Here is an 11,554-nt window from a genome sequence, read left to right as displayed (position 1 = left end):
GAGGCTCTCAGGCTGAGGCGAGCGGTTTATTTTTAGAGCCCGGCCCTTCCCCAGACGCCAGGATCCCAGCTGAGATTTCCAGCGGCTCAAACTAGCCCATTCCCGGGCTGAGTCGTCCCTCACTGAGAACGCTCTGGGAGAGGGAGAGCGAGGCCCTGCAAGGACGTGGTCCTCGGAGCTACCCGGGAAGTGTGGGGCCTGGCGGGGTCTCCAAGACCCCGCCCTCCTGCAGCAGCCAGACCCGGGTCGGGCCTGGGCACGGTGAGCCCCTCCTTGGCTTGCTCGGCTTCCTCATCTGGAAGGACAGAAGGACAGAAGGGCCAGAGCAGGGCTGGGACCCGAGGCTGAGCTGGAGGAGGAGGGGCCGCTGTCCACTCTGTGTTCCCCGCAGCCTGGAGCATGGTCCTCGCTCCATGGTCACCCATAGAAGGCTCTTGACAAATGCTCAGCTAGTCAGGGGACAAGTCTGTCCCCTCAGATACACTAGCTTTAGTCTCCTAATAACCCGCGAGGCCAGGGGAACCCACCATTGACGGGCGGGGAGTCCGAGGTCTGGAAGGGTGAGGGGACTGCCAGGACCCCGGGGGAGTCAGGACAGTGCAGGGCTCCCAGGGGACACCCACCCCCGGTGCTCCTCTCACCCCCACGCCCTGCCTGGGCAGACGGGTCCTCTCCTCCGCCCCTGGCATTGCTCACAGACCCCTGACACGCAGCTGCGCCGGCCCCACTCATCCCCGCTGGCCTCCATGGGCTGCCCTCCCTGGGCCAGGCCCTCCGCACACCCCTCTGCCTCCCAGGGTGTTCTCTGGTGCACCAGGGGCTCCACCCTGGCTCAGGCCACCCTGCCTGGGGGCCTGCATTTCTCTCAAGCCTCTGCATCTTGCTGGCCCCGCGGGACACCCAGTAGCGACCCCCCTCCCACTGCCAGCCGAGGGCCTGCTGAATGACCAGAGGAGGCCCGGTGCGCGCCAGCCCTCTTGGTCGCTTTGACCCAGCCTTAGGGAAGGCGCTGACCGAGCCTGGGAGCAGGGTGGCCGGACCGCAAGCTGTCTCAGCGTGGAAGCTGTGGGCCAGGCTGCCCCTGCCGGAAACTGAACCCGAGCCTGGGGTGGAATGTCCCCCGCCCACTGCCCCTCTGGACAGATGCTCGCCCCAGAGCCTGGGAGGCCACCCTCCTCCCTCCTCTGTCTGGCAAGACACTGGGGAACCTCCCAGGCCAACGCCCTCCTCTGCACGGCGGGGGCACAGGTTGGCCCAGGGGGCTGGGCTTGGGGACTTGCCCCTCTCCCTCCTCGGGAGCAGGCAGCTGCCTGGATCTTGTGGTGCGTTGTGGGGTCAGCTCCTCCCCTCCACTGGGTCTCCTCTGGCCTCTGGGTGCTGCCTGGAAGCAGGGCCCCCCACCAGCCCTTACTCCTCCGCAGGACGGCCCCCCGCAGGCCAGCTGGCGGCCCGTTCGGCCAGTCCTGCAGAAGTGCCTGGTGGGGGGCCCTGTCCCTCTCTACCTCCCTCTGGAGCTGCCAGGCCCCCTGCCAAGCCCCTCCTCAGGAGGTCAGCCGCCCGTTGGCTCCACACTGACCCCAGGGCCCTGGGCCAGGAGAACACACGACCCCGGTGCCTTGGGACATCCCGGGCACCTAGTGGATGGTGGGTGGTGAGCCGAGGCTCTTCCTGGGCGGGCTCAAGGCCCCTCCTTCCAGGTTCAGTGCTGTACCCCTGATGCTCCTGCCCACGCTGCCCTCCCACGGGGCCCTGCCCAGTGAGCCCGGGGCCAACCTAGGGCTCCCGTGGCCTTTCCCTGCTCCCTGCCCGTGTCCTGCACACTGGAGCCTTCTCCCTGGTCCATCCCCACCCTCCTCTCCACTGGACACCTCCCAGCCCTCCTAAAACAGGTTGTGTGGAGCTGGCCTGGAACCTTGACCTTGCTGACCACCTACTTCCTGCAGACCTCCTGCTCTCCCTGTCCATGATTGCTGTTCTCAGTATCTACCTAAGGTGGACACTGCTGCTCCAAGGCCCGTGAGTGGTCAGCAGCTACCTTGGTGGACCCAAGCCTTACGGAGCTTCCTGGTGAAAGGCCAAGGCTCGTCGTCAGAGATTAAAATGCACACACACAGAGAGCAGTGACAAAGATGAAGCACTTCACTGCCAGCTGGTGCTAGTTTATATAGAAAGTGAGAGTCAGTTACCTTCAACCAGGAAGCTCCCGGGGCCAATCACAGTAAAGGTCAGGTCATCACCTACGGTGCACACACGTCCACCCTGCATAAGATTCATGGGGGGCACGAACTGTCCACGAGTACGGAAGATGGGAGGGCCAATTAGAAGGTTTTCAAAACAACTTGTTATCCGCCCACTGGCAACTTGCCCGCCACCATGTTGCATTAGGGGCTCCTATCTTAAAGGCCCGGGGAGTTCTAGCCGCCCGCTGGCAATTTGCCCGCCGCCATGTCTGAAAGGCCTGGAGAGTTCTCAGGGAGACTCCCAACACCTGGGTTGTTCTTTGAGGAGGGGACATTCAGACCTACTGTCCTTGATGCCAAGGGGAAATACAACGCTAACTGCAGCCTGGGCAGGAGCCTCCAGGACGGTCATCTTGTGACTGAAACTCCGTGTCCTTTGACCCAAGCTCTCCTGGGGGTTCCCACCCCCCACCCCTGCCCCCCAAGCCCTCTGCTCTGCTGCAGGTTGTCCCCTCTCGTCCCACACCTGAGTGCCACTCCGAGGTAGGTCTTGCTGGCCGACTCCACCTAGCGTGTCCTCAGGGTGACCCAGTGTTGGGACGGCGACGGCCTCGTTCCCCCGCAGTGGGAACAGCTGTCAGATGTGGTGTGAACTCACGGGCGTCCCACGTTCCTCACCCACTCATCCGCCAGCGGACACCAGGGGTATTCCCAGTCTTGGCCACAGTGAAGAGGATGTGGCTCTCTGTTCAAACCGTGGTCCCCTCAGAACGCAGGGTCCCATTCCTCTAGCTGGTCAGCCTCGGAGGACATCCTGTAGCACTTTTTAAAATGCGGATCCGGGGATCAAGTCTGTCTTCCACTCACTCAGCTCTTTCTTTGGCTCTTGATTTTGAAGACTGCTCTCCCTGGCCATGGAGTTCCAGGTGACCAATTTCTTTCTTTTGGGGTTGTGAATTTCTGTCCAGTTGCCTGGGCTCCGTGTTTGAGGCGGGTGCCTCTGTGTCCCCCAGCTCTGCCTTAGCGCTCCGCGAGTTTCCACCACATTAATGGCAGCCCTTGCTTCTTCAAAGGCGCTTCTTCCCCAGGCTGGGTCGGCACGACTCTGGTTAAGGACTCACCATAATCTGGGGCATCGTCCTGCAGGGTTCTGCTGGTTGTTAAAAATAGTGTTCTAACATTTTTGATAGTTTGAGGTTCACAGAATCACCCCTGAGGCAGTGTAGTGTTCCATCACCTGACACCCGCTGTCCCTGTCCCGCCATCCCCCTTCATGTGGGACACGGGCACATTAACAGCACTGCTACGTGTGAGCCAGACCTGGCTTCATGCAGGTTCCCTGGGTCCCTTTCCGTCCCAGGCCCCTCCCGGATCCCTTGTCCTCGTAGTTCTCCTGCTCTCTTAGGTCCTCCCGGCTGTGAATGTTTCTAGACGTCCCTGACTTTGGGGCCTGGAGAGTTTTAGGGATCGCTGCCCCCTGCTTTGCCGATGCTCTTACTCGGGATTGTTTACAGGGTGTTCCACAGTTAGGCTGGACTGGGCTGGGCCGGAGGAGGAGGGTGCAGAGGAGAAGCGCCTCATCACACCCGCCCAGGGCATGTGCTGTCAACGTGACTCATCCCGGTGGACATTGGCCTTGACAGTGTGACCACGGTGGTCTTGTCGGTGCTCTCCACGTTGCAAGATACAAACAAGAAATCTTGAATTCGGGGTTTTCTGTCCATGTCTTTGTTATCCAATCAGTTTTTTGTTCCAGTAGGGACTCGTGGGTATTTATTCTTGGGTGATGATCAAATCTCAATGCACTTTATTTTGTAGTTCACCTGGGCCAGCCCTGGCAGCTGGCTTCAGTGTCCCCTGAACCCTCTCTTACCTCCCTGCACTGGGAGATACTGGGCTGATCTGTGCATTTCCTGCCTCATCCTGGGATCAGGTCTCTCCAAGGAGCCCTGAGACTTGTGTTAGGTGTTAGGAACTCAGACTCAGGCGCTCAGAGCACTGAGCCCTGCAGCGGGTCCTGGGGGGCACGGCAAGGAGAGCCTGTGGGTGCCACGCCCCCAGAGCTCTGAGCTTCCCTCTCCACCCCCAGCCCCAGCCCCAGCCCCTGTGAACCGCAGTCCCTGAGTGTCTGCAGGTTTGCCCTTCCCGGGATGCCGCGACTCGCGCCATGGAGTGGGGGCCTTTCCAGTGGCTCTTGTGCCCGGCAGTGTGCCTTTTCGTGACACCACAGCTTCCTGGTGAGGGTGTGCTGCAGTTTGGAGGGTCACCTGCTGCCTGCTGCGATGGACAGCTGCGGGTCAGGACGCGGTGAGGGCTGGCGGTGAGGGCTGGCGCGCAGGCTCTGGTAGAGGCTGAGTTTTCAGGTTGATTGGCTGGCCCTGGGGGGGCAGTCGCTGAGGGGGTCCTGAGCCTGTGTCTGGCTTTCAGACCTGCCAGGCCGCCTTCCACCGCGGCCTCGCGAATGCAGACACCCCGGGCTTGGCATCTCCGCCCCAGCAAGGTGCTGTGTTTAAAAACACACCCCCACCCCACCCCTGCCCAGGAGCATGATTTTCTTCTGTTTTCTCCAAGAAGTTTTCTGTTTTTCTGTTTTCTGTTTGGGTCCATGGTACACATTGAGTTGATCATTAGATGAAGCATCAGGTCCGTGCCTAAGTCCCCTTTTTCATAGGTCAGGATGCACACGTAGCTGCCGTTGTGGGCCCATGTTGTCTCCTCCTGGTTCACTTTTACTCTCTGTTCTCAAATTTGAGTAATTGTTATTGACTTGGTTTTAAGATCCTGGTCTTTTTATGCCCTGTCACTTCCCATGTGCTGTGATCTCAACCCAGTGGATTTCTACTGAAGTCCTTGTGCATCTTAGTTCTCAAATTTGCATTTGTTTCATGCAGTTTTCATTTTTCTTCTGGGATCTCCTCCTTGTTCACTCATCCATGCAAGACCTTTAACTCTCTCTCTCCCTCTCCCTCCCTCTCTCTCTCTCTGGCACCAGGAATTGAGCTCAGGGGTGCTTAACCACTGAGCCTTTCTTATTTTTTATTTAGAGACAGGGTGTCACTGAGTTGCTTAGGGCCTTGCTACGTTTGCTGAAGTTGGCTTTGGGCTCGTGACCCTCCTGCCTCAGCCTCCCGAGTCGCTGAGACTACAGGAGTGGCCACCATGCGGGGTCTCCTTTTGCCCGCTCACTGTGGCTGCCTGCTGCCTGGGGCCTGCCAGGAGCTGCCTCGGGTGCTGACTTCAGTTTTATCCTTGTGGACTGACGAGGGTGGATCCAGGGTGTGACTCTGAAGCCCAAGCCTTCCTTCCCCCCTTGACCTGTCCCTGGCCTCCGGGCTCCCCAGGTCGGGGCCTCTCCGACTCCACCCTTCACCTGCTTTAATTTCCCTCCGTCCGCCAGGCTTTCTTGTCCTTCAGTGCACCAGGCTCCTTCCTTCCAGAACTCCCCCACCTCAAATCCCTCCTTGCCGGTCCTACCTATTACTCAGGCCTCAGCGACAAGGCCCCCTCTTCAGGAGCATCCCCGACCACGTGCTCTGTGAAGCTATTTGCCTGTTGACGGGCCTGATGGCTCGTTCCGTCTCCCCACACGGACAGCCCCCAGCCGCAGAGAGGCCTGTCTTCCTGCCTCGTGTCCCCCGCCTCGCCCCGGGCTGGCAGGCCCTGCTCTTGGCACGTGCAGCCCCAGCCCCAGAATGTCATTCAGCACACGCGGCATGCTGCGGTAATGGAGCTGGGAGACTCCCGTCACCTGGCCACACGCAGCCACCAGCATGTCACAGTACAGGATGTGGCCGCGTGTCTGTGGGGAGGCTGGATCACAGACCTGCATGCTGTGTGTTGTGGGCAAGCACAGCACCTGTGGAGTGTCCCACGTAACACATGATAATGACAGGCGTGTCCTGGCTGGTGACCTCATGTACCAACCCAGCCCTTCCTCGGGTCATTGCCGGGCTCTCCACCTGTGAAACAGTGTGTGTGTCACCTGTCCTTGGATGGCATCAGCAGGCCCTGTGGAGTGACCGACCTGCACCACCTGGGTGTGTCCACACAGCCGTGAAACCTCCCCGCACCTCCCAGAACGTGACCCCACGCGAGCAACGCAGAGCTCTGCTGAGCACCTGGTAGCCATTCCGCTTGCCCTGAGAGCCGCTCCGGACATGTCCTGACCCTCTGCCACCTGCGGTGCGGCCTCCCTCTGTGGGCAGTCCCTCACGCTCCCATTCTCCCTCCTCCATGCGGAACCCAGATGGGGCCGTGCCTGTCAAAAGCCTCCACCACGTGTCCCTCCCTGGGTCCAGGACAGGGAGACGCAGCAGGGGTCCCAGCAGCAGGCCCTGACATGGAGAGGGACTGTGGGGAGCCAGGCCAAGAGATTGAAGCCAAGATGGACGTCGAGTCCCCGGCCTTCAGGGTCTGCATCCTGGAGGAGGGGACTCTGCCCTGGAGCTGGGGCACAGGAGGGCCCCGGGCAGGCGTCCAGCACCAGGGGTGGCGGGCAGTTGCCCAGTGCCTCCAGCGCCCCTGGTTGTTGACTCAGCTGGACAGGGAAGCCACGGGGCTGAGCCGGTGCCCGCCCCCAGGCTGACCCGGCACTAGACGGTCACCGGGAGCAGGCTGGCACCTGCATCTTTAAGGGCAACCCAGCGGGTCCTGAGGGGATTCCAGGTTGGAGAAGCTGAGTGAGCCTTGGGGCCCCGGGGAGTGGTCCCCGGGCCCCTGCTCTGCGGATGCTCCCTCTCCCTGGGGCCCACAGTCTTGGGTCCCTGGAGCCACGGTGACGCGTGACTGGTGGAGGGGCTCCCGCCAGCGGGCCGAACACATGTGCGTGAGTCTAAATGGGAAGCGATGGCCTCCTTGGCTGACAGCTGTGCCCAGAATTGTTTTCCTCTGCTCCTAGAGACACCAGGAAATCAGTCTCACTCGCTGTGAAGCCTGATCTGAGTCAAGACCCTCTGGATCCAGGGGGAGGCCTGGGGGTGGGGTATCCTCCTCCCCGCTGCCTGCTCTCCTCTGCCGTGGCCCCACCAAGGGAGGGGGCGTCCAGGACCCCCCACAGGCCCTGGAAACAGCCCGTCCTCCAGAACATACCTGTTCTTCCTGAGGACCACATGTTCCTCGACAGCCGTTCTCTGTACCGTTCTAGGAAGCCACTTGCTGCTGCGATGACCACCCTAGGCCCCGCCTACCAGGGGTGAGAGGCAGTGGGGCCCAGAGTGCAGGCATAGGCGCCAGCTGGCCCTGGCTTCAAACCCCTCCTTCAGAGCCAGGTTCTCTCTGAATTTGAGTCCTCCTGATGATGAGGTCCACATGGGTGATGGTGACGATGGTGGTGTTGATGATGGAGATAGTGACAATTATGATGGTGGTAATGATGATGGTGACAGTGGTAATGATGATGATGATGGTGACGATGGTGATGATGATGATGGTGATGGGTTGGTGATGATGATGGTGATTCTGGTAATAATGGAGATGGTGATGATGATGGTGATTGGCCCCCATCCTCACTTCCTCCCAACTTCTTGGCTCAGTTGGCAAAGATTGAGCTTCAGAGGGGCCAAGGTGATGATGATGGCGATGGTAGTGGGTGATGGTGACGGTGATGGTGGTGATGATGATGATGATGATGATGGTGATGATGGTGATGATGGTGATGGTGATGATGGTGATGATGATGATGATGATGATGGTGGTGATGATGGTGATGATGATGGTGATGATGGTGATGATGGTGATGATGATGATGATGATGGTGATGATGATGGTGATGATGATGATGATGGTGATGATGATGATGGTGATGATGATGATGATGATGATGGTGGTGATGATGATGATGATGGTGGTGATGATGATGATGATGATGGTGATGATGGTGATGATGATGGTGATGATGATGATGATGATGGTGATGATGATGATGATGATGATGGTGATGATGATGATGATGATGATGATGGTGATGATGATGATGATGGTGATGATGGTGATGATGATGATGATGATGATGGTGATGATGGTGATGATGGTGATGGTGGTGATGATGATGATGGTGATGATGGTGATGATGATGGTGGTGGTGATGATGGTGATGATGATGATGGTGATGATGGTGATGATGATGGTGATGGTGATGGTGATGATGGTGATGATGATGATGGTGATGATGGTGATGATGATGGTGGTGGTGATGATGGTGATGATGATGATGGTGATGATGATGATGATGATGGTGGTGGTGATGATGATGATGGTGATGATGGTGATGATGGTGATGATGATGATGGTGATGATGATGATGGTGATGATGATGATGGTGATGATGATGATGGTGATGATGGTGATGATGATGATGGTGATGGTGATGGTGGTGATGGTGGTGATGGTGGTGATGGTGATGGTGGTGATGGTGATGGTGGTGATGGTGATGATGGTGATGATGATGATGGTGATGGTGGTGATGATGGTAGTGATGTTGGTGGCGATGTTGGTAGTGATGGTGGTGGGTGGGGATGGTGATGTTGGTGGTGATGTTGGTGATGATGGTGGTGGTGGTAGTGGTGATGCTCATCTGGTGCGCAGTGGGGAGTACATGAGAAAGTTGTGTGTAAGTGCTTAAACACAGCTGAACAGATGTGTGTTGTCACTGTGACCAAGGAGTCCCCACAGCCATCTGAAGGTGACTTGGAGCTCCTCAGCCACTTTAGATGAGTGGACAGCCCAGGGATGACAAGGAGCTCGTGCCGTGGTGTGACTGCAGGTGGGAGCCGAGCTCTTCCCCACGAGGCCTCACCCTCCACCCACCTTGTTCTCCTTTGCAGCCAGGAGCTCTGAGCTAATCACAGAGGAGCTGTCCTTAGCAGGGCCCGCCTGTGGCACACAGTGTAAGCCGTGGAGAGCGAGCTGGCGTGCCCAGAGCGCCCACCCTCCGTGAGGACTGGAGAACTCTGGGCTGTGCACCATTTCCAGGGCCTGGCCTCTGGACATCCTCACCTCCTCCCAGCATCTTGGTTCAGCTGGTGAAGACTGGACTTTCCAGGGGCCAAGGGTACAAGCACAAGCTGGGGGAACGGCTGACTTTCCATGAATGTGTCGTGGGCAAAGCTGTTTGTCCTTTTGTATTGAAAGTGGCCTCAGCCTTCCCTCGCCCAGGCTTGGAGAGCAGCAGGCCCTTCCTGCCTCTCGTCCGCTGATGCCCGTGGAGGACTCACCAGCAAGTTTTCCCACTGAGCCCCGGCTGAGCCTCAGGGTCCTTCTCAACCCAGTCGCAGGCAGCCTCTGTTCAGATGGAAGCGGTTTGCCAGCCCTGGCCTCTCCGAGCCTGAACTAATCCATGGGAAAACCAGCTACGGGGCCGCACCTGCAGCTGGACGCGGGGAACCGGGAACCGCTGTGACAGTTTGGGAAAGCTCTGGGGACTGCTGCTGGCCGGGCCGCCAGGGGCTCACTCTCCTCCTGCCTCCTCCAGCCCTCAGCTCCCCGCTCCACAGTCACGGCCCCTCCAGGGACCAAGCGCAGCAGAGGGACAGGAGTCAGGATCGGCGTCCCTCGGCCACCAGGCTGCCTCTTTCTTCACTTCCCCAAGCCTCAGTGTTCTCCCGCACAGTGGGGGTGACACTCCCTGCCCCAAAGGCCTATGGTGAAGAAGAGTGAGCTGATCAGGTGACATTTGGTGGATTTTAATGACAGCGTTCACAGTGGCATTTTTATTCTCTTCCTGGTGCCCGGCACAGGTGCCTTCCGTGTGTTGGGACAGAGTGATGTCAGGCACCTGGTAAGTGCCAGGACCATTCGCTGTCATTACTTCTAAACATCTAAATCCTACTTTGTCCCCACCCCCCGCCCCACGCTCTGTTCTCATGATGAAATGCTGGGACTGGGAGTCTGTGTCGGGGACGTCCCAGGAGTCAGGGCAGGGCTGCCAGGCGGGGCTCCAGCGGGGGTGAGGAGCCCTGCCACCAGGGCGCCCCCGTCTTTCCTATCTGTCCCTCCCACCCACCCTGGGCACCTGCTGACGTGGGGACCAGGCTCCCACCTTCATTCCTTTTCTTATAGCACTTTTGTGCGAGGTGACTCTGATGCGCGGGTCAGGGGTCTGTCACATACGTGGTCCGTATTTTTCAAGCGCCTCTCTGTGGGGGTCCGGGTCAGTCCTAGTGGCCGTGATTACACGGAAGGCTTTGTTCTCCGGGCTCTGCCCACGTGACCAGGGATGTTCCAGGACGATGCCTTGGAGAGTTTCCAGAAAGAAGCAGTGAGATGTGTCCAAGCCGAGGGTCAGCCCCACGCTGATCTGTGGTCTAGCAATCACCGCTCCCAATTCACTGAGAAGCCGAGCCTCTCCTGTCCTCTCCTGTCCCACCCCCGGCAGAGGCTGGCCCTGCCTCCCCCGGCCTCGGCCACCTGTCTCCAGGCCTCCTGGTGGCTTCAGAAACCTCTGCAAACCTCGAAAGCCCCTTTTTGTCTGCCTTATCCGGGGCTCTGTGCTGATGCGTCAGGGAGACGGGTCGCCTGCACCCCCTCGGCTCCGGGACTTGAACGTATTTATTCCGTTCCGTGAGCCGCACGCAGGGCCATCGCGTCTCGGCCACAACTGCGCCTCCCGCTCCTCTCTCCTGCGCGCTCCCAGCCTGAGTGGCCGACCCACGTTCGCCAGGCCGTGAGTTAATAACTCCCTGGCAGCGCAGGCTCTGTCAGAGAACGCAAAAAGCAATTTGAGAAAAGAAACCCCCTTTTTCTCGCTTGGTTGCTTTCCTGGTGGAGGAAGGACATGATGAATTGCATCAGGCCGTTCTGGGGTGCTGGGCGGGCGGGAGAGCCCAGCAGGCTCCCTGAGCAGGCACTTCTCTCCGGGTGCCAGAGCAGGCAGGGCCTCCCTCCCCCTGAGTGCTGAGTGCTGAGTGCTGAGTGCTGAGTGGCTGCGGACTGTGTGTGCGTCACCCGGCCACAGGATGCCAGGGACCCCCAAGAAAGGAACCATCTTCTCATTAAAAACCAGGAAGTGGGACCCCCAAGAAAGGAGAGGAGCTTTTCAAGTTCCATCAAGACAGGGGGGGCCTAGGGCTAAGCCCTCCTTCTGAGACCTCAGATCTGTCCCCTTCTCCGAGTGTCCTTTGGTCCCCACGGGAGGGGCATTGTCTCAGGTGGGATTCCCTGGAAGCCGAGGAGGGTCTAGCTCAGAAGGCTGTGGGGGCTGAGGGCTCACAGCGCCCCTAGTGGGTTGGCTGGTGGCCCCCACGCACCTGTCCACACCTTAACCCTGAAACCTGCAAACAAGACCTCCTTGGGAACGCAGCCTTGGCCGTGTGCTGAGGCTGTGTGTGGCAAGCTGAGGTCACCGCAGGCCTTACAGGGCTGGGGAGGGGAACGGGGGG

The sequence above is a fragment of the Marmota marmota genome, unplaced genomic scaffold (genome assembly GCF_001458135.2).
Source record: "Marmota marmota marmota unplaced genomic scaffold, marMar, whole genome shotgun sequence".
Lineage (NCBI taxonomy): Eukaryota > Metazoa > Chordata > Mammalia > Rodentia > Sciuridae > Marmota > Marmota marmota.
This window is presented reverse-complemented; position numbering follows the sequence as displayed.